This window comes from Molossus molossus, unplaced genomic scaffold (assembly GCF_014108415.1).
Source record: "Molossus molossus isolate mMolMol1 unplaced genomic scaffold, mMolMol1.p scaffold_m16_p_1, whole genome shotgun sequence".
NCBI classification, from domain to species: domain Eukaryota; kingdom Metazoa; phylum Chordata; class Mammalia; order Chiroptera; family Molossidae; genus Molossus; species Molossus molossus.
In genome coordinates, this window is record NW_023425344.1 from 55,509,777 (window position 1) to 55,533,597 (window position 23,821).

Below are 23,821 nucleotides of genomic sequence, written 5' to 3' on the forward strand. Positions count from 1 at the left end.
CTTTTTGCATTGCTTATTCTTCTGCAAGTACTATTGTTACGCCATTCAGTGTTTGTGCGGTTGTTCTTTTGGACTCCCATAGACACGATGTTTTATGTCTGTTTAAATTTAGAATTGTGAGGTTCACTTGCATTGCTGCACCTTTTTGGGATCTTTTTCAGAACCCAATTTTTATCATAAGCACTTCACTTTTCCCATCTCTTAAAAAAATCAGAAGTTTTTTTTTTTGTTTTTTTTTTTAATCCTCACCCGAGGACATTTTTCCATATTTTGTTCAGATAGAGTGGGAGGGAGAGAGAGAGAGAGAGAGAGAAACATCGACGTGAAAGGGACACATCGAGTGGTTGCCACCCGCACAACCCAACCAGGGCCGGGGACAAACTGCAACCGAGGTACATGCCCTTAGCGGGAACCGAACTCGGGTCTCTCTGGACTGCAGGCCGACGCTCTAACCACTGAGCCAAACTGGCCAGGGCAAAAAAATCAGAAGTTTTTTTGCCCTACTGGTTTTGTTATTGCCACAGTTCAATATGCTTATGAATGGGAAACTAACAAAAATTTCAGGCGTATTTTTTAAGAGAAATTAGAACACTATGGAATCGAGATTGCTTATGAATTAAACCAGCTATTAGATATATATCTAATATATGTATAATATATATGTCTAATAAAAAGATACATAATAAATAAAATAGGATTTTAAACCACTTCATTTAATGCACCACTAATATCAAAATAACTTAAAATCTTTAATTTTGTATAATCAGTATTTTTCTTATTGATAAATACTTAAAAAGCACTTAGTGTTCAAAGGAATGACAAAGCATATACTTGGTTTGCAAAGATAATGGTTTTTTTCTTCTTTTTAAAAATATTTTTATTGATTTCTTAGGGAGAGAGAGAAACACCAATCAGCTGCCTCCTGCTCACCACCCCACTAGGGGGCAGATGTGCAACCTGCCGGAAATGGAACAGGTGACCTCTTGGTGCGTGCGACAACGCTCAGGCCGCTGAGCCACACCAGCCAGGTGCAAAGATAATGTTTTAATTTGTCTTGAATTATAATATCTAATATTGTCCCAGATTAAAATAAGTAAATAAATCAATTATGAAAAATCTGGACTTCCGGTCAAGATGGCGGCATAGGTAAACGCAGTATCGGGTCCTTCCACAACCACATCAAAGTTACAACTAAACTACAGAACAACCATCATTCCAAACAGCCTGAAATCAAGCCGAATGGAAGTCCTACAACTATGGAATTAAAGAAGGCTCCCCATGGAACTGGAAGGAGGGGCGGAGGCGCGACGGGCTGGTCCCACACCATGTGTGGTGGATAAAAATCAGGAGGACACCTCTGCTAGGAAGGTCCTTCCTGAGGACTGAGGGGTCCCCGTCCCACACCAGGCACCCAGCTCAGGGTTCCAGTGCCAGGAAGAGAAGTCCCCATAACTTCTGGCTGGAAAAACTAGCTTCAGGTTGAGGTGGCTGGAGCCCCAGGCAGCTCCTCTTAAATGGCCCACGCACAGACTTACTCAGACTCGCACTCTCCAGGCTCCAGAGTTGGGGAGGCAACTTCAAAGGCACCAGAGTCATATGAGGAAGAAGTGAGTTGTTTGGCACTGGAGCGAGGGCTGGAGAGGCAGCTTTCTCCTGGACAGACTTGCTGTCAGAGGCCTTTGTTCCTTTGGTGAGCCCTTCCCTGGGGCGGTAGACAGCTGCCATATCTGGGACTCCAGCAAGCTGGCTCACACTGGTTGCTCCGCCCTGGTGATTCTCTGAGGCCCCGCCCCACCCAGCTTTCAGGCCCACCCAAGCTGTTGCCAGTTACTTGACCATAGGATTGGCCTGTCTTGGATCCTGCTTCAGGTTTTCTTAGATTCTCTCAAACAAGCAGCATCTGGTCTCAGCTAGCTCCATACCTCTCATTAAGTAATACATAGAAACAAACACAGGGAGGCAGCCAAAATGAGGAGACAAAGAAACAGGTCCCAAATAAAAGAATATAACAACTCCAGGAAAAGTACTAAACTAAATGGAGATAAGCAACCTAACAGATGCAGAGTTCAAAACACTGCTTATAAGGATGCTCCATAAACTTAGTGAGAATCTCAGTGAACTTAGGGAGGGCCTCAAGAGCATAAAAAAATGACCAGTCAGAGATGGATGCACAGTCAGAAATGAAGGCGGCACTAACAGAAATAAAAAATAATTGCCCTGGCCGGTTTGGCTCAGCGGTTAGAGCGTCGGCCTGCGGTCCTGAGAGACCCGGGTTCAGTTCCCGCTAAGGGCGCGTACCTCCGTTGCAGTTTGTCCCCGGCCCTGGTCGGTTGTGCGGGTGGCAGCCACTCGATGTGTTCCTTTCACGTCAATGTTTCTCTCTCTCTCTCTCTCTCTGTTCCTCTCTCTCCCTCCCACTCTACCTGAACAAAAAATGGAAAAATGTCCTTGGGTGAGGATAAAAAAAATAAAAATAAAAATAAATAATAATAATAATTTACACAGATTCAGTAGTAGAGTAGGTAAAGCCAAGAAGCAAACCATTGATTTGGAATATAAGGAAGCAAAAAACACCCAATCAGAAGAGCAAAAAGAAAAAAGAATCCAAAAAAATGAGGATAGTGTAAGGAGCCTCTGGGACAACTTCAAGCATGCCAACATTCACATCTTGGGGGTGCCAGTAGGAGAAGAGAGAGAACAAGAAATCGAAAACCTATTTGAAACAATAATGGCAGAAAACGTCCCTAATCTGATAAAGGAAACAGACATACAAGTTGAGGAAGCACAGAGTGTTCCAAACAAGATGAACCCCAAGAGGCCCACACCATCACACATCATCATCAAAATGAGAAAGGTTCAAGACAAAGAGAGTCTTAAAAGCAGCAAGAGAAAACCAGTTAGTTACCTACAAGGCAGCTCTCATTAGACTGTCAGCTGATTTCTCAAAAGAAACTTTGCAGGCCAGAAGGGAGTGGCAAGAAATATTCAGAGTGATGAAAAGCAAGAACCTACAACCAAGATTACTCTATCCTGCAAAGCTGTCATTTAGAATCGATGGCCATATAAAGAGTTTCCCAGACAAGGAAAAGCTAAAGGAGTTCATCACCACCAAACCATTATTATATGAAATGTTGAAGGATCTTCTTGAAGAAAAAGATAAAAAAAAAAATATGAACAAACAAAATGGCAATGAATATATATCGACAATTGAATCTACAAACGAAATGAATAAGCAGAACAGAAACATTCTCATAGATACAGAGAACATTGTTTTGGTTGCCAGATGGGAGAGGGGATGGGGGAATGGGTGAAAAGGTGAAGGAATTAAGAAGTACAAATTGGTTGTTAGACTGACAAACCTCAATGGGAAGGGGGGTTGGGGAGTGGGAAGAAATAAATCAAAGAACTTATGCATATATGCATAACCAATGGACACAGACAACAGTGTGGGAAAGGCAGGAGGGAACCGGGAGTGGGGATAAGGGGATTAATGGGGAGAAATGAGGAACATCTTTAATATATTCAACAATAAAGATAAATTTAAAAAAAAAAAGAAAAGAAATCTGCCGATAATAAATTCAAGGAAGTAACATCCTTGTTCACATTTAGATATGAGCATTTCTTTAATCTGGTCATATTTGAAAGGTATTCCAATATGCTGCTGTTTCAGTGATGGATTTCTCATATTGAAACACTCTTGTCCCCAATTTAATAATCTTGAGTCTTAGTAACAACCACTATTCAGTGGAAAAGAGATTATTGAGTTTATGAAGTTATATTTAAGATAACTTGGATTACAAGTAATAGAAAACTCAATTCAGAAAAATAAGACTAGGCAAGCTCTCCCTCCGGGGAGCACACCCGCACCTTTCCCTTCTCCCTCTTCTTCCCCCATAAGCATGCATCTCCTAAACTCTAAAGAACCCCAGGAGGCTTGCCACCAGGGGAGCAATGGGCAGAAGCAGCTCCTCCCCGGGCAACCCCCTGAACCTGTCTCCCAGGCCCCCTTTTCTCCGACTCCCCCGTGACCTAAAGCAGCCCTGCCTAGGCTCTCCTGTTGCTTCTTCTAGGCTAAGCCCTTGTTTCACTGTCCCCAGCTTTAACAAACATACCCTCAAAATAAAATTTTTTTTTAAATAATAAAACAAAAATAATTGGAAACAACAGACAGAAAACTCCTTTGAGATGTTTTGCTATAATGGGGAGTAGAGAAATGAGCCATAGCTGGAGTAGGATGTGGGATTAGGTGAGAGATTTTTAAAATAGGAAATACTGCCCTGGCCAGTTGCCTCGGCTGGTTGGAGCATCCTCCCGTACACCAAAAGGTTGTGGGTTAGATTCCCAGCTGGGCCTTGTATGGGAAGCAACAAATCAATGTTTTTCTCTCATATCGATGTTTCTCTCTCTCTCTCTCTCTCTCTCTCTCTCTCTCTCTCTCTCTCTCTCTCTCCTTTCCTTCCTCTCTAAAAAATTAATGAAACATATCCTTGGGTAAGAATAAAAGCAAACAGGAAATAGTGCTCATTTTAGCAGCACATATATTAAAATCAGAACGATACAGAGATTAGCATGGCCCCTGTGCAAGGATAACATACAAATTCGTGAAACATTCCATATTTTTTTAAAAAGCTGAAGGCTGTATGCTGATGGATGATCAGGTAGGGAAGAGGAGGGTTTACAGTTGCGAACGTGGACACTTGAATAGATGAGTCGGCACAGAAGCTAAAGCACAGGTGGAGGTGTGGACTTAGAGTGGAGTGTGGACAATATACCCGTAGTAAGAGGAGGGGAGGGGGAGGATATGGGTAAAAAGAGGAATAGTTTATGTGGTGGTGGGAAAGTGTAGACACTCTGTTACTGCTTCAATTTTTCTCAGTTAAGTAGGAAGCAAGAAATCAATTGACAGTAAGAACTTGGGAAGAGTTTTGAGGGAAGGAGAGAAATTGTGAAAATGGATGTCTTACAGTAGAGCTTTGGAAACTAAATGCACCAGGAAGATGTAGTCCCAGCATCCATTTCAGACACAGAATGCCTGGAGGAACAAGACTTTATTTTCTTCTGTTTCCCTTCCTAAGAGCCTGAAAATCTTTTCTGGAAGCCCCTGGCAATTTTTTTCCTGTGAAAAAGGAGTAACATCAGGCCTGGGTCTCCAAACAGATTTACACCTCTCTGGGAAGGTGACCTTGGCTCTGCCTTCTCACAGCACTGTTTCCTTGGCAACTACCATATGAGACTAGAGGAGGATGCTTTGTGCTGGAAGCTGACTGCTTTGTCTGCTGTGAAATCCTCCATCTGTGGAACTGCACCCGCGCCAAGAGAGTGCAGTAAGCTGGCCCCCAGACAGACTCTGGTGAGAATCCCATCAAGTGAATGTGTGCACCCCGCTCTTCTGTGGCACCTGTACCTGACCTGGGTGGGTCATGGGGGCAAGAAGCAGGTATACATGGGTAGACCCTGAGCCTCCTGGTGATAGACAAAACTATACACTTTGTATGCCTGTCTTGTATCCCTCTGTAAGATTAACCAATGAACTATTAATAAAGTCTACTGTATTTTATGAGTTTAATAGTTAATCAACACCTGTGAGTACTAGTATGGGGCAGAATGCCATTTGAAGCAGGACTGCAATTCAAATCCTTAACTCGATGTGTAGCTTCCTGTCTCCTGGCCAGAATGGGCTTACAGACTCATTTCCTGGCAAACCAATTTCCATCAAAGGAAATGAGACCACAGTGATTGCCTTGACTAATTGCAATTCATCCCTGGGGTGTGGTGGGGGACAAGGTGGGGGTGGGCGCTTCTTGAACAAAATTAAAGTTCTGTTAAAAAGAAGGAAAGAGCCCTGGCCAGTTTGGCTCAGTGGTTAGAGCATCGGTCTGCGGTCCAGAGAGACCCGGGTTCGGTTCCCGCTAAGGGCATGTACCTCGGTTGCAGTTTGTCCCCGGCCCTGGTCGGTCGTGCGGGTGGCAGCCACTCAATGTGTCCCTTCATGTTGATGTTTCTCTCTCTCTCTGTTCCTCTCTCTCCCTCCCACTCTACCTGAACAAAAAAAAAAAAAAAGGAAAAATGTCCTCGGGTGAGGATAAAAAAAAAAAAAGAAGAAGAAGGAAAGAGAGAGGCCAGGGTCTGGCATGGAAAGGATATTGGGCAGGCACAGCATAAAAGAGAACATTCTCTCGGGTCTCCATAGCTGTTTGCTGTGACAAAACGGTTGGTGTCAGCGTCCTCCTTCCAAGCTGACTCTTTCATGTCAGACATGCATTGTATCACGGACCAGATATGTAAGCACCAAGCTCGATCTTCCCATTTTCTAATACAATTTTCATGTTTATATGAAATTCACATTTCTATGGTATCTAAAAGTTTTGAATGTTAAGGTCCGTCAAATAATATCCATTTAACTTAATTTTTTGTGATTGCCTGCCATGTATAATAAAGTCCTGTAAAATTACCAATGTCTGAAGGTTAGTGAAAAATGCATGACATCAGTGTCTTCCTAAACAACTTCTTAACTCATTGATTTTTTTTTTTTTAGCAGTGACTCAACTGCAGACTGAGCTCATTATAAATGTTATGTTCCACAGCTGGCCAGCACTGATGTCAGCTTGTTTTCCTATTTACCCTATAGATACATTTAATATAGATGAGCAAACAGATTGGATACTTGAAATAAAAGAGTAGGCAGACCTAAGTCAAAACACTTGCTTTTGCCCTGGCTAGTTTGGCCCAGCGGTTAGAGCATCCGCCTGCGGTCCCAAGAGATTTGGTTCCCGCTAAGGGCGCGTACCTCGGTTGCAGTTTGTCCCCAGCCCTGGCTGGTCGTGTGGGTGGCAGCCACTGGATGTATCCCTTTCACGTCAATGTTTCTCTCTCTCTCTCTCTCTCTCTCTCTCTCTCTCTCTCTCTCTCTCTCTCTCTCTCTCATTCTACCTGAAAAAAAAATGGAAAAATGTCCTCAGGTGAGGATAAAAAAAAAATTTTGTGTGTGGGAATACAAATATTCAGTCCATACTACTGAGCAGATTACTGAAACTGTGAAATCTTAGTTTCTTCCTGGAACTAATTATACCTACCTTACAGGGTATTTCTGAAGATTAAATAAATTTTTATATATATACATATATATATACACACCTATATATTGTGTGTGTGTGTGTGTGTGTGTGTGTGTGTGTGTATAAATCAGACTGAGTTATGCTATAAAAACAAATAACTCCAACCTTGGCCAGGTGGCTCAGTTGGTTGGACTGTTCTCCTGTACACCAAAAGGTTGTGGGTTCAATTCCCAGTCAGGGCACATACCTGGATTGTGGGTTTGATTCTCAATTGTAAGGAGCAGCTAATCAGGGCTGCTTAGAAATGACATCACCTCCATTCACATTTCAATGACCAAGCTAATGCAAAGTGTAATCCTTCCGTAGGCTTGAGAGCGAGGGGCGATCAATGTTTTAGCAATCATACAATCTATCACACTGTGTAAAAGTATGACCAGTAAATGTTAGTGTCCTTTCTTCTCCCTCCTGATCCTGCTGAGGACGACGGCTGTAGACCATGCAGTGTCAGCTCACAGTAACCGTCTAGGTTCTGGAGACGGACTGCCTGCGTTTGAATCCGGACTCTGCTGTTTTCCAGCTGTGTGACCCTGGGCAAGTTATTTATCCTCTGTGCCTCCATTTTCTCTGTAAAATAGGAATAATAATATATGTGTGCCACAGAGCTGTGGATTAAATTAGCTAATGTATGTAAAGTGTTCAGAACAGTGCATGGCATGTAATAAGCCCTATATAATTAACTGCTATTACTACTGCTGTTTTATTATTGACAGAAACCAGACTCAAAGTCAAAAGAATTTATTTAAAATCCCAGTTTATCATTCTGTTAGTGACATTGAGCATTCACTTAATTTCGAAGTACTGATTTTTTTTCATCTGTAAAATTTGATAGACTAGCTCTCATTTCTAGAGAGGCTGTGCAGGACATGGACTCGGAGCTGGACTACTTGGGATCAGATTCCAACGACACCACTTTCAAGCTGTGTGACTTTGGGCAAATTACTTAACCCCTGTGTGCCTCAATGTCATACGTGTAAAATAGGGATAAGCACACCTTATGTTCATAGGAATGTTATGGGAATGGAATGAACGAATGTGTGTAAATGTGTTAGAACAGTGCCTGGCTCTGGGGAAATGACCAATGACTGGATGGCACCTATAGGAAGTGCTTAGTAAGTTTCACTAGTATTCTTTTCTCACAGGGCTTTGAGGATTGACTACATAAATAGGCATGAAAGCGCTTTATATACAGTATTGGTCAAGTGTGAAGACTTAGGAATCTGCTGTGTCGACGTCTTTGGCCATGTAATTAGGATTAATCAGGTTTAGCATGTCTAGGCAGCAGTAAACATTTTCTTTTGAAAGTCTGTCCAGTTCAGAGCGACCCGTTTCAATGCCTCCTTCAGGTGTGAATGGGCTCTGGCTGCTATTTTTGTAGCTTGTGAAGCAAAAGCGGACGGTTGGCCCTGCTTCCAGGATGACAGAGCACTTTGCACCTCGAGATAAACCAAAGATTGGAGCCATCCTGACTGGTTCTGACTTCCAAAATAGCAAAGCCTTGAGCATTTTCTGTCAACCCGAACTCGCCAACCAAAACAATTTATCCCTGATTTTTTCAATGCTGATATCTACGGGAACATCAAAACCTTTGTAAACTGATAATCATGTGGGAGTTACTGTCTTCCCACCATAACAGACTAATGTAACTGATACAACCTTGGTAATTTGAGTTTCTTTTTATAAAAATACTTATGTGCTTTTTCTGTTTTTGTTTTAATTTGAGAAGTCTGTTCCCTTGTACTTTTTGTAACTTTATCTTTCCTTTTCTAAATGTTTCTGCCTTGCCCATTGTTGGTGGGGTTGCACTCCTGATCCAACATGGGGCCAAATTCTCCCTCCAGAAAAAAATGTTTTCAGCTTCTTCTTTTTTGTTGTTATTGATTCTCACTCGAGGATATTTTTTCCATTGATTTTTAGAGAGAGTGAAAGGGAGGGAGGGAAGGAGGAGGTAGAAAAGGAGGGTGGGAGAGAAAGAGCGAGAGAGAGAGAAATTGATGTGAGAGAGACATGCACCCAGACCGGGGCCAGGGATTGAACCTGCAACTCAGGTATGTACCCTTGACCAGCAATAGAACCCACAACACTGGCCATGGCATTTTTCATCTTCTTAAATCAGAAAGATGTTAACTGGAGCACTGTGGAGTAACTATCTTCACCAGATATGAGACAGAGAGGTAGAAAAAGTTCATCCTGCAGAGTGGAATAAAGCAGAATAAAGGTGGTGGGGAATGAAGTAGAGATGTGGGGACAATCCTATCACCCAATACCTCAGCAGCCTCCATCCTATCACACTGCTTTATTCACTTTATAAAACTAATCTCTGTGTGCCCGTTGGCTTGTGTCTCTGTTCCTACAAGAATGAATTTCAGTGCTGTGAGGGCAGGACAATTGTCTTGCCCATCACTGACTCCCAGTGCCCAGCTCAATGCTTGGCATATAGTGGAAGTTTCATAAATACTGACTGGATATATGAATTATATTTACTTGTTCATAATCAAATTAAAAATCTGAGAACTTCTGTCCCATTGTTTCAAAACTCTTCTTATCTGCTTTGAGTTACTACAATCTTAACAGAATTAGGAAGAGACCAAATAATAATCTTATGTAATTAATTTTGAAGCCTGAAACTAAAAATGATAAGAACCTGCATTCCATGAAATGGGTTGCATTATAGCATCCCTTCAAGAAGGCCATGCTTCACAGGTCATCGTGTAGAGTGGTCTGGGATGACCTCTCCCAGTCATAACTGGGGTTATAATGATGAGACCTTAAGAAAAGGACAGGGGGCAACCATGTTTTATTCTTGTCTTCACTGCAAAATCCAAGATCCTATAATTGCTTGGTTTTATGTGTCACTGAAAGCGAATATTAATTATGCAAAGAAGTTTCCTTCAAAATGCCTTGTCTTCTAAAATGTTCAAAGGAATGCCCTTTATAAGTCGCTAATTAATGTGGTATTTTGTGCAATTATTGCTAATGGACTAAAATTTTTCTTACATTATCCACCAAGTGCTTGTTCATGGTAAATCTGTTTTGGTCATAATGAGTATTTCTCTTTGATTAGATATTTAATTTTTATTTATATGAAAATAAGTAATTTCCCATCTTAGCCAAGGAGCAATATAGATCGGTGTGGTTCATTTTTGTTTGCTATCCACTAACTTTATTTTTCCTGAGTTAAAATTTTTTCTATAGACTAAAATGTCATTTGATAAACTTAAGCACTCCTTGAATTCTTTTATTTTTTCATATTTAAATCATCTTTATTTACAAAATATTATCCTGAGAATGTAAGTCCATTAAGCTCCAACTGGAGCATCAGTATAATCACTTAAGTAACAGCTGTTACTTAAACTGAAGATGAGAGAAATAAAAATTACTTTTGAAGACAAGCAAAATATTCAAGTTTGTTGTGGTTCTGCATATTCATTCAGTAGTGGGCTCATTTGAAGGTGGAATCAAGCCTGATGGGAACTCACCTCTACTTTCCTCTTTCATTAGTAATCTGATGGTCCTGAGGATTGCCTGGGCCTCTTGAGCCTCTTCCTCCTCCCCCTGGAAGCAACAATGAGAGTCTTAGTGGACCCTCCAGCAAAGTTGCAGGGGATTCTTTGATTTCAGATGAAGGTTGTGGGGAACGCTCTCTGTCTAAGGCTGTATTTGAAACATTAAATGCATAAAGATCTTGTTCTAAAAATTCAAATGTAAGCTCTATTTTAGTTAAGTTTTGTCTAAGGTGAGAAATTTCTTTCTTTAAATCACTGAGGTTTCCTTCAACAGTCTGGACTGCCAACCAATTACCATGTGCTTCTTTTTCATGTGAAATAATCTGGATCTTGATAAGAATGAATGGCGCTCTCCAATTCTTCCAGATCTTTGGCTCATTTCCTATAGGTTCAGGCTCTTCCACTGCATTGCTGATCTTTTCATCTGCTTTAGAAAGTGTTTACTGTTTCTCTAACTGGTCATTTCTTTTACTGTTAATTTCCCGTGAAATATCATTTCATTTTCTTGATACAGTTCAGCCATTACTTAGGTCTGTGCTGAAGCTTTTATTTTTTTTAACTCATAAGCTAATTTATGGAAGAGTTTGTCAGTATACTTACTTGAATTTCAGAATATCCTTGATAACAACAAACTATACAATTTATCTTTTATTCCATTTTAGGTATATTTTTCTCTCCTATCCTTTTTAATAAAATCTTTATTGTTGAAATATTATAGATGTCCCCCATTTACCCCCTCCTCGGCACCCCCTCCTCCCTTCCCCACACTATTGTCTATGTCCATTGGTTATGTATGTATGCATATAAGTTCTTTGGTTTATCTCTTCCCACCCCAATTCTTCCCTTTGAGGTTTATCAGTCTGTTCCCTACTTCCATGTCTCTGGATCTCTTTTGATGTTCAGTTTATTTTGTTCATTATAGTCCATAAAGAAATAAGATCACGTGGTACTTGTCTTTCTCTGACTGGCTTGTTTCATTCAGCATAATACTCTCCAGGTCCCTCCAGGTCATCTCAAAGGGTAAGAGATCTTTCTTTATTACAGCTGCATAGTACTCCATTGTGTATATGTACCATAGCTTTTTTTATCCACTCATCTACTGATGGGCACTTGGGCTGTTTCCAGATCTTAGCTATTGTAAATTGCATTGCTATGAACATAGGAGCACATATATTTGTTTGGATTGGTGTTTCAGGCTTTTTAAGATATATTTCGAAAAGTGGGATCACTTGGTCAAATAGCAATTCCATATTTAATTTTTTGAGGAAACACCTTATTGATTTCCATAGTGGCTGCACCAGTCTGCATTCCCTCCAGCAGTGCACTAGAGTCCCCTTTTCTCCACACCCTCGCCAACACTTGTTGTTTGATGATTTGTTGATGGCAGGCATTCTGGCAGGTGTGAGGTGATACCTCATAGTTGTTTTAATTTGCATCTCTCTGATGATTAGTGACATTAAGCATTTTTCCATATGTCTCTTGGCCTTTTGTATGTACTATTTGGAGAAGTGTCTATTCAGGTCCTCTGCCCTTTTTAAAATTGGATTGTTTGTCTTCCTTTTGTTGAGCTGTATGAGTACTTTCTATATTTTGGATATTAACCCCTTATCCAATGTATCATTGGCAAATATGTTCTCCCAAAGAGTGGATTCCCTATTCATTTTGATGCTGGGTTTTTTGTTTTGGTATACAAAAGCTTTTTAGTTTGATATAGTCTCAATTATTATTTTTTTTCCTTTGTTTCTCTTGCCCTAGGTGATGTATCAGTGAAAATTCTACTATGTGTGATGTCTAAGATTTTACTGCCTATATTTTCTTCTAGGCTTTTTATGGTTTCACAACTTACATTTAAGTATTTTATCCATTTTGAGTTCATTCTCATTTTTGGTGTTTTATTTTTTTGCACATATCTGTCCAATTTTCCCAACATCATTTATTGAAGAGACTGTCTTTATTGTATGCTCTTGCCTCCTTTGTCAAATATTAATTGTGAATAATGTCTTGGGTCTATTTCTGGGTTCTCTGTTTGGTTCCATTGATCTATATGCCTATTCTTGTGCCAGTACCAAGCTGTTTTGATTATGATGGCTTTGCAGTATAACTTGATATACAGTATTGTGATCCTTCCAACTTTGTTCTTCTTTTTCAAGATTGCTGCAACTATTTGGGGTCTTTTTTGGTTCCATGTAAACTTTTGGAGTATTTATTCTAGATCTGTGAAATATGCCATTGGTATTTTTTTTTTTTTTTTTATCCTCACCCGAGGACATTTTTCCATTTTTTGTTCAGACAGAGCGGGAGGGAGAGAGAGGAAGAGAGAGAGAGAGAGAAACATCGATGTGAGGGGACACATCGAGTGGCTACCACCCGCACGACCAACCAGGGCCGGGGACAAACTGCAACCGAGGTACGTGCCCTTAGCGGGAACCGAACCCGGGCCTCTCTGTACCGCAGGCCGACGCTCCAACCGCTGAGCCAAACCGGCCAGGGCTGCCATTGGTATTTTAATAAGGATTGCATTGAATCTATAAATTGCTTTGGGTAGTATGGACATTTTAATGATGTTGAGTCTTCCAACCCATGAACATGGTATATGCTTCCACTTTTTTTATATCTTCCTCTATTTCTTTTTTCAATATCCTTTAGTTTTCTGAGAAAAGGTCTTTTACCTCCTTGATTATTTATTCCTAGGTATCTTAATTTTTTTTTGTTGCAATGGTAAATCAGATATTTTTTTCTTTTTCCCTTTCTCGATGTTCATTATTGGTGTATACGTGCTCAAGCTTTTAAAAAACATTTTTCTGGGAGAAGGGTGTCTAGGGGAGAAAAAGGAGAAACATCTGTAACAAAAATAAATTAATAAAAATGTATTAAAGCCCTGGCCAGTTTGGCTCTGCAGTTGGAGCGTCAGCCTGCGGACTGGAGAGTCTCGGGTTTGGTTCTCACTAAAGGCATGTACCTCAGTTGCAGTTTGTCCCCGGCCCCGTTTGGGGTCGTGTGAGTGGCAGTCACTTGATGTGCCTCTCTCACATCAATGTTTCTCTCTCTCTTCCTCCCTCTCTCCCTCCTGCTCTATCTGAAGATAAATGCAAAAATGTCCTCTGGTGAGGATAAAACAAAAATTGATTAAAAAATAAAATAAAATAAAACTTTTTTTCTTTATTGGTTTTAAAGAGAGAGGAAGGGACAGGAAGAGAGAGAAACATTGATGAGAGAGAACATCGACTGGCCACCTCCTGCATGCCCCCCACTGGGGATTTAGTCCACAGTGGGTATGTGCCCTGACCAGGAATCGAACTGGTGACCTCTTGGTACATGGGTTGACACTCAACCACGGAGCCACACCAGCCAGGCTGTGTGTGAATATTTTTAAGATGTTCATTTTCTGACTGCAAAGATGCTTGTTCAGTCTAGAGATTTTTAATACACTCTTCCTTTGTTTTATCTACTTCAGCTACTTGAGTGAATATTTGGTTTCTTTCTCCTTCTAGGTTTTTTTAAAAAGCCTTTAAGTTAGCAGCATGAATCAGCTTCTTCAAAGCTCCTTTTGGTTAATTATCTAAGAACACACCATTCTCTGAATCACTCTTCATTTCCAAGTCCAAGTTATCATCTGTTAAATCTTCTCCAAGCACAGTAGTCCAATCTTGCATCTTTAGCAAGTGTTGAGTCAGAGACTTGGTCTGTTTTTCTTTATCACATATAATTTGTTTTACATATAATTTGGAGTCTTCGAACATTATTTTGTTTATTAAGTTCACTCACTTGTTCTTTCCATTCTTTAGCTTCTTGTAAAAGCTGTTTCTGGCTTTCCTGAAGTTGGGAATTTTCACTCAAAGCATCTTTTATATCTATCTTAAGTCATTCTTCATTCATTTAATATAGTTTGAAGGTTGTTTTGAGCTACAACCAACTACTTGTAATTTGAGTGATTTTTTAATTCATTTCCTAAGGACTGTATCCTTTTTAAATATCCACCATCAATTCATCTTGTTAAGAATATTTAGATTTCTCTTCCTTTAACTCTTTTTCTAGAAAGAGTATTTCATCCTCAATTCAGATTTGGAACTGCTCAGCTTTTCACAGATTGCCTCCAAATTTTGAGCTTCTGTTGGCCCCTTCTCAGAGCTGGACTCCTTTAATGACTCTAAGTCTTCACACTCTTATTGTACAAGGCTAAAATTTTCAAGCGGTTTACATTTTTCTTTGATTAGTGTAGACAGTTCTGCAGCAAGCTTTTTCCCTTTCCACATAAAGCCGGCTTCTTATCGATTGAAAACTTCTCCACAACGAAAAAGAAAACAAGCAACAAAAACTCCAACAGCTGCACATACCAGCAATTCCCCTGTTAAAACCGTAGGGTTTAGGGCCTTTTCTTCTATCTTCAGGCAATGCTACCACAACCCTGAAGTAGCTTTTCCAGGCCCAGCCCCAAGTATGGCTGGGGCAGTACTGGGCAGGATCCTCCGTGGCGCCACGGCTGCCCTGGATAGAGGACCACGCAGCAGGGACTGACTGTGCCACAACCACCCGCAAAGAGCAGGCACTGTTCCGCCCAGAGCCCAAACCCGCACCGGGAAACCGGACCAGACCACGACGGAGCCGACTGCCGGGGTTGCTGAAGGGGATGCCCCACGGGCCTCCAGTGTCCACGCTGCCCACTGGGGAGCCTCGGCCCTTATGTTACGGTTTGTGTCCTGAAGATCCGAAGGTCCAAGCCCGTCCTGGCAAGAGCCACTGCTGGCCCTCTCCTCGCCGCCGCCCCTGGTTGGTTCCCGCCAGGCGGAGGCGGGGACCTGGTGAGTGTCCCCGCTTCGTCCCACCAGGTCCGTAGACGGGTCCTGGGTGTTCGCTCAAGTGGCGTGCGCCCGACCCGGCGAAGCCTCCCGCCTTTGGAAGTCCAGGGACTCGGGGCTGAGAAAATGGGTTTCTCGGGACCCTCACCCACATCGGATGGCCGCGCCTGTAGGGGGGCTTCTCCCGGAGGCTCCTCCGCGCGGCGCGGCGTCCCCCTCGGCGCGGGACCAGCCCGGCCGCCGCGCTTTCCTCTCGCAGCCCCGCGGAGCCTTCCATCTGCACCTGGCGGAGCGCCCCGGGACCCCGCTGGGCCTGAGCGCCCCGCTGGGTCAGGGCACCCCGCTGGACCAGGGCACCCCAATGGGCCAGGGCGCCCCGCTGGGCCAGGGCGCTGCTGCTTCCTTCCCGCTGGGCCAGGGCGCCGCTGCTTCCTTCCCGCTGGGCCAGGGCGCCCCGCTGGGCCAGGGCACCCGGCTGGCTCAGGGCGCCCCGCTGGCTCAGGGCACCCCGCTGGGCCAGGGCACCCGGCTGGCTCAGGGCGCCCCGCTGGGTCAGGGCGTCCCCCTGGGCCAGGACGCCGCTGAGCCCGCGCCCGTGTGTCCTGCCCGACGTCTTAAAATAGTATGTATTAGGTCCATTTGTTCCCAGAGTTTCTATTTTTTTGGAGAAGACATTTCCAAATGATGTGGCAGGATCTGTGGCAACATTTTATAAGCCCTTCTGACCTATATTTAACTTATATAAAATTTATTTAGAATGATGAACCCTTAAAGCACAGAGCTTGGGGCAACTAAAGATCTTTGGTTTGACTGCTTTACTCTATTTATGTCCATTTGGGTAAAGATACATTTTCTTTAAGTATTTTGTGAAAGTTCTGCTGAATTAGCTCTCATACTTTTTCTTCATTCTTTCTTTTGTTTGATTTTATGTTTGTGTGATAATGCCTACTACTCTATAACAATTTATATATTTCTTCTTCTTCTTATATTCTTTAAAAAATTGGTTTGAAAGCATTCTTAGAGGTGATTTGTGGGACCCGCTTAAATGGAAATGGACCCATTGCAAGTTTTGCTACTATCTATTATATAACAAATGAGTCCTCCTGCAGCTTATCTGATTCTTTATCATTCACCACATTTTTAAAAACCTTGAAAGTTTTGGTCTTTGGTCTCTATTTTCTATCCTTCCTACTTCTTATAATTAAAATTGCCCAAACCGATTAGATTAAAATATAACCAAATTGTGAGAGAAGAGTAAGTCCATATGAATAACAAGTTACACTCATTTTCAAAAGGATATCAGAATACAGAATGACCTTGGAAGACTGCTGTGTTATAGACATCTACACACTGAACTCTATATCTGTTACTAAGGAATTACAGCTGGGGAAGGCTTATCTATTTAGCATTTATAGGGGTGGGCAAAAGTAAGTTTACAGTTGTTCCTATGGAAAATAATACAATAAGTATTAAATAACAGTACAAGAATAAACTGTGTATTTTATATACTCACAACTGTAACCCTACTTTAGCCCACCCCTGTATTACTGCATTGGCCTCACCAGTTACTATTGATTGTATTTAAATGACGGTAATTTTTTTTAAAGCCTTGAAATATAAATGTCTTCTGTTGGGCAGAAGCCTACTATATTAATCTCCTGCTCATCCAATTGCCTTTAATGGAGATGAAATACCAATTATGATCTTTTCCAAGTTTTTGGGTATTAGATGAGGTGTGTTTTTTTTTCAATTAGTGCAGCAATAGCTTTTGGTTTTGAAGGCCCTGCAGCCATAGGTTTGACTCGAAGCAGCTGATTATTTTCTGCAGAAGCAGATTAGCTGATTTCTTATAACCACATGAAATTTTTTTTCAGTTGTTATTTTTATTTTTTGGTAGATCTTCATATACTCAAGGTCTTCTTGATGACTTGTCCCAGCCTGAATTGACTAGTAGGTTTCACCTTGAGTGACAACTTCGCGTATGGGGTTGAGATCGTGTGACTACATTTCGCTCAGTGGAACATGGCGTCGTGCCCAGCGAGTGATGTCTGCCACGGGAAAAGGATGGGGATTGGCAGTGGGCTGTGCGTCTGTCCCAGGTCAGCGCAGTACCGCCTTTAGCCACCCTGGGAACAGCCACTGAGTTACCTGCCCTTCATGCATCCAGAAGGAAAACAACTTTCACTCGCAGATTTAGTGAATCTGGTCTGTGAATTTACCTGACAAAAGACAGATTAGCAGGAAGAAAGGAATACAAATTTATTAACTTTTTATGTGCACAGGAGTTCAGGGAAAAGTGAAACTTAAAGTGACTGGAGTTGGGGCTCATGTACCATCTTAACAAAAAGGGGACTTGGGGCTCAAAAGACAATGAGGTGTGGAGAAGTGACTAAGAAATGTGTGGGAGAACAAAGGGAAGATGAGGATGATTTTAGTGAAGTCTGTGTCTGCAAACTCCTCTCAGTGTCAGTCTCGGTCTCTGGTGCTGGGAGCGCTCTTCTCTTCCTGACACAGCTCCGGGGCACCGCCACACAGCCAGGACGTTTGCGCCCCCCCTGTGGGCAGGTGAGGGGAAGGCAGAGGACTCTTTCTGTAGCTGTTGATTTTTTTTGTTTTTATCCTCACTGGAGGACATTTTTCCATTTTTTCTTCAGATAGAGTAGGAGGGAGAGAGAGAGAGAGAAACATCGATGTGAAAGGGGCACATCGAGTGGCTGCCTCCTGCAGGCATGACCCAAGCAGAGCCGGGGACAAACCGCAACCGAGGTACGTGCCCTTAGCGGGAACCGAACCCGGGTCTCTCTGGACCACAGGCTGACACTCCAACCGCTGAGCCAAACCGGCCAGGGCAGTAGCTGTTGATTCTTAATTGCCTTCAACTCAAATTAATCCTCATGCCACAGTGGCATATTTTGGTGGCACATTCTGACCCCCTTCAAATACTAACCCTCTTTTTCAGAGTAGAAGATAGTAGTGTAAGAAAAAAGTAAAAGTCATTGTTTCCCCAGCTCCTCAACTTTGATTTTGAAAATCTTTTCTCCTCTCAAGTTGCCATTGAAAGTCAGCAAGTCTGTAAAGCAAATGAGTTAACTTGCATTTTTTTTTTTTTAATCCTCACCTGAGGACATTCTCTGATATTTTGTTCAGATAGAGTAGGAGGAAGAGAGAGAGAGAGAAATATCGACGTGAAAGGGACATATCGAGTGGCCACCACCCGCACGACCCAACCAGGGCCCCTCACTGGGGATTTGGCCCACAACCTGGGCATGTGCCCTGACCGGGAATCGAACTGGTGACCTCTTGGTGCGTGGGTCGACTCTCAACCACTGAGCCACACCGGCAGAGCTTACAACTTTTCTTAATGTTCTGGGCGATGCCTAGAAATACAATAGTATACTCGTTCTGATACTGCAAGATTCCTGCGTCTGCTTCTTTGTTCTTCTGATTTCATTTCCCTGCCTAGTGGTGTGCGGGAGCTGATTGTTCATTTTTTAGGGATTTTGTGGGCTAGTTTGTAAATGCGGCCATTATAAAAACCTAATTTATATAAACTTACAGTTAGATAAGTTATAATGAAAACAAAGGTAATAAGTACTCTAAATACATCACTTTCTAATTATTTTGCTGTGTCTTACTATCTGTGCCTCTGAGGATGTGTGTGCCCAATGTGCCTGTCTGAATGGAGGAAACACTCTGCAGTGGTGAGCTCTGCACATCCTTCCCAGCTGCGTGGTTAGTGACGCCATGGTGCAAACTACAAACCAGGATTTGTTCCCCAGGGAGCCTGTTGTTAAACATCTGCTAGCACACCACTGCTCTAAGCTCACAAGATGCAGCCCGGTCATATGTTAAGCGTTAATAACCAGGTCCTCTTCTGTGCTGTGCTAAGCATCGGTCTTCTCTCTTCCCGTGCTAAGATGTGTGCAACCAGGTCTCAGGCAGGTTCCAATCCAGTCATGTGCTTTGTCCTTTCAACCTCCTCTAAGCAGAATAGTGTTCATTTCACATGTACATTGACATCCCTTTGTTGTCAGCTAACTTCGTCCCCTTGAGTCGAAATGAAGTCTTTGTTCTTCATTTCGTTTGCTACACACAAGACCCCAGTAAAATCTGAGTGAGTCTCTGTCAGTCATTCCATATCAAACTGAATAGTTGCTGAAGCTTTTCAATGACAGTCATCTGCTCCAGTTGGCTCTAGTTTTCATGTCTAATCTGCTCACTCTTACAGGATCATCTCTACCAATTCACTCTCTAAAGACACTTTACCAATGCAGTTAGGTCCACTTAGAGGAGAATCTGTTTGATTTAACTGTGAAGAAAATTGGTATATTTTACATTTTTCCTGCTAAAATAGTCCCTTTCTGAACTCTTTACTTAAAGAATGTTCCAGTTTAGAATTATTCTGTTTGGTTCATTCTGGACTCTCTCTGTCCCTCTGGAATCCACAGCTCAAGTATTAGAAGCCGATAAATGACATCAGGATTATGTCAATAGTCTGAAGAACTGTAAGAATTAAATACGTAAATGGTCAACATCAGAATATGTCCAGATTTGGCAGACCATTTGGAAATAGAAGATTCCAATGCCTAGGACAGGAAGAAAATGCAAAAAATATAAAGACAGGACAGAGTGACAGTTGGTAGAGTCCCATGGCCTCCCAATTTTGCTTGAAATTGACTTTTTAAAAAATCCTAAAACAGTTCAGAGACGATTTAGAAGTTTGCTTTATTTGTAGGTAGCAGCGAGAAATTGCCTCAAGGTCGTAGGGCATGTGCCTACATCACTTTCCGGGGACTGTGAAGCTCCTTCATGGATGAGTTTCATTCCTAGGGAGTCGGTGATGAGGTGAATCCCGTAACAGACACAGTCGGGCTCACAGGACGCATCACCAGGGCTGGTTGACAGGGCCTGGCAGGTGTGGTCTGGATCTCCTCCCAGGAGGGCACTCAGCCCTTCAGCTTACACGTCTCCCCGGGGCTCCTGAGTTGTGGGCGAGGTGGGGGAGCTGGTGCTGTGAAGTGCTCCCTTTGTGGGGAGACCTGGAGTAGTCAGAACTTGGGGTGTCAGGGACAACCTGGCTGACATGCCGAAGCAGGTCCCCAGGTTCCCTGGTGCAGAGGTCTCTCCAGGGATCTCCACCACCTCGGGCTGGGTGGACAGTGTGAGGACAGGAGGAGGGGTCATGGTGGGTGGGCTTCTTCTAGGAAGGGCCGGCACTGGTGGAAGCTGGAAGCTGACCAGCGCGTGGACAGTGGGTCTAGTGGTGTCTGGCCCGCCCCAAACACCGGAGGTCCGCAGAGCTAGCAAGTGGGCTGCCTTCCTGTCTAAAGCATTCTCTGGCTTCCCTTTCAATCTTTGAACTGGCTGCAAGGAGAAGGACAGAGACCAAGTTAGAGAAAGCACTTTCTGGCCGGAACACACTGGTGGCACCGTGTACTTGACAGAGTTGTGGCCTGAACGATCCTGGGGGTGGGGGGCTCTTGAGGGAGGGGGCGGGGTTGTTTCCATGCACATGTAACTCCTACAGAAGGTCAGATAAGGGAGGTCCTAAGGCCGGGGTGACATGCAACAGGGTAGGTGTGGTTGAAGTTGGTCTAAACCAAGAGACTGCTTTGGCTTTTGCCTCATTTGCCTACATTTTGAATGTCATCTGTCCCCTCGGATGCAAACTTAGAGCACAGGGAAATGAGCCTGGGGATGGGTCCACATCGATGTAGCCAAGTGGAAGGACCCTGAAGTGTCCTCAGACCCTGCTGTGTCCTGGTCACCACCACCCACCACCCGAGTCCTTTCCGTGCTGGTGCTTTGACCAAACAGTTCAGATGGGCTAGATGTCTTCTGTCCTTTGTTTTGTTTTCCCCCTTTATTATCAATGTGACACAATGCTCAGACATTTTCAACAAAAAATCTTTTTGACACAATTTGCCGTATTACTCACACCCCAGGACCGATCGGTTTGCCCTAGTATTTGTATATTCGTCTTGTCATCGTAGCTCATGTGCCTGTTAGAACAGTAAGCGCCACAGCCAATGTGAGTTCAGTCAAAGCTTTTCTTGAGCCCAAGTTCTGTGGGCTGAGCTAAGGGAGCCACTGAGCTTTTTAGGCAGGAGTTGGAGCCCACAGACATCCCGGTCATTATTCCCTACATGACTAATTGTTTTGTTGGTGGTGGGTGCTTAGTCTTAGGATTTTCTTCATGATAGTATTAGAATTCAAGTGGTTGGTTTTGACTCTATAATTTCTAAACTCATTGCAACACTGAATATTTCTGTTATGACAGAGGTAGTTCATATGAAAAAAAAATTTTTTTTGCACTGAATCCAAAACATTTCTATTTGGGTTCAGTACACAGAATTTGTAGAATTCAAACACACTCAAATTTTCCCTGTCTCTCAAATATTACCACTGTACTAAGTATCTACAATTCAAATATGGACTTATTTTGTAAATTACCTAAAGCAAGCGCTCTAACCCAGGAAAAATGCCCCCCCCAGGGACATTTGTCAATGTCTGGAGACTGTGTTGGTTGCCATACATGGTGGGAAGGGTATCTGTAGGGGACAGTGCAGGGATGCCGTTAAATATCTTACAACGCAAAGGACAACCCAACGACAAAGAATTATCCAGCCCCAAAAGCAATAGTGCCACTGTTGAGGAACCCTGGTCCAAGGTAACATTTTGTTTTTTGGGGCCTGCAATATGCTATTGGCTTACCAGCAGCTGCAATATGTAGTAGCTCTTTCTGTGGCCAGGACTGCTGTCACTGCTCTCGTCCAACAAGCCAAGTGCCCCTTTCTGTTAAAGAAGAATGAAGTTGTGTTAGAACCCCAGTTTTCCTTCAGTCTTTTGCTTCCTTTCCAGAAACAAGGGTTGGGATATTCCATTCATACTTTCAACGTAAGCTATAGAAACATCTGTTTTTGCACTCTTAGAAAATAAGGCGATCATAAATAATTTATCTAGATTACAAACTCTTATCCACACTGATGTTTAGACATTTTAAAAATTGTTTGGAAATATCTGTACGTGTTGCACACTTCCAGGCTATGGTAACTGGAGCATACAAAACACAATTTGCATTTTACATAGGGCCTCGGTAAACTCCATCTCTCTGCTGCCCTCCTGTGCCAGCCCCAAGAAGACATTTAGGGTTAAGTCTATGTGCCCCTGTTGTAAGTGATCCTAAGCTGAAGTTCAAAGTCAGAGAACCTTTTGGTTTGTGACATTTGGGGGAAGGAGGGGAAGAGGCATTGTGTTGTGTATTGTCTGTGTGTTTGGTTTCCTAACAATCAGAAGCTCCGATTGTGGATTGACAGACTTATGGGACATAATTGATGAACCCTTAAAGACCAGTGCCAGCCCTGGCCAGTTTGGCTCAGCGGTTAGAGCGTCAGCCTGCGGTCCGCAGAGACCCGGGTTCGGTTCCCGCTAAGGGCACGTACTTCGGTTGCAGTTTGTCCCCGGCCCTGGTTGGTCGTGCGGGTGGCAGCCACTCGATGTGTCCCTTCACATCGATGTTTCTCTCTCTCTCTCCCTTCCTCTCTCTCCCTCCCACTCTATCTGTACAAAAAAATGGAAAAATGTCCTCGGGTGAGGATTAAAAAAAAAAAAAAAAAAAGACCAGTGCCAGTAACCTCACTGAACATGTCCAGTAAGAGATTATTTGATTATGAAGAATGAAGAAAAGGAATGAAATAAGAGATGCAAAATGCAGTTGGTAGACAAGATTCTTAAAACATTAAACCTCTGAGGAGGGAGAGTTGGTTGTAGCTAAAAGGCAAAAAAAAAAAAAAAAGGAGTCCTTGGTAGCAGAAAGATTGAAAATATTACTTCCCAGGTTCGTCCAACACTAATATTCTATGAGGCTATGATTGCATTTTCACTGAGGGGTTGCAGGTGCAACCACAGGCAATCAAGACCTCAGATGCTGTTTTTCTAAGAATGTAGTGGTGGCTAGAAGCAATTTAAAAGCAGAAAAGAGTATGTCTGTGCATAGGGGGAGAAGAAAATGAAGCAGAACCACAAACAAGTAGACAACACACAATTACTAGAGCTCTTTTTCCTAGAGGAAATATAGAACTCGGTACTAGAAATGCTTCATATTCGGTGCCATAGATCGAAACAGAATAGGATGTCATTTTAAAGAGTCATAATTTTAAAAAGGAAAGAAAATAGCACAGGGCATGTATGTAGTATATATGGTAATACTTTATCTTTTACTCCATGAATATAAAATGCTCATTACATATAAATGACAAGAGATATAGATACTGCCGGTGTTTCATGTGAAGAACAAGAAACTGGAAAGATCGTTTCTGGATTGTTGGGATTCCAGGAGTGGGGAGAGGTATCAACATTTACTATATTGGCATCGCCCTGGTATCCCAGCATCATAAGAAGGAGAAAT

General features: G+C 42.7%; 1 non-coding gene and 2 pseudogenes across 1 annotated transcript; 1 reads left to right on the top strand and 2 right to left on the bottom strand.

Moving 5' to 3' along the window:
- The first annotated feature begins 4,517 nt into the window (after nt 1-4,517).
- Nucleotides 4,518-4,621, top strand: LOC118621485. The gene has a single exon (XR_004957704.1). It is a non-coding gene; the product is annotated as a U6 spliceosomal RNA (small nuclear RNA).
- Nucleotides 4,622-10,593: 5,972 nt separating this feature from the next.
- Nucleotides 10,594-11,141, bottom strand: LOC118626481 (annotated as a pseudogene).
- A 37-nt stretch (nt 11,142-11,178) lies between these two features.
- LOC118626538 lies at nt 11,179-20,238 on the bottom strand (annotated as a pseudogene).
- Nucleotides 20,239-23,821: the final 3,583 nt, after the last annotated feature.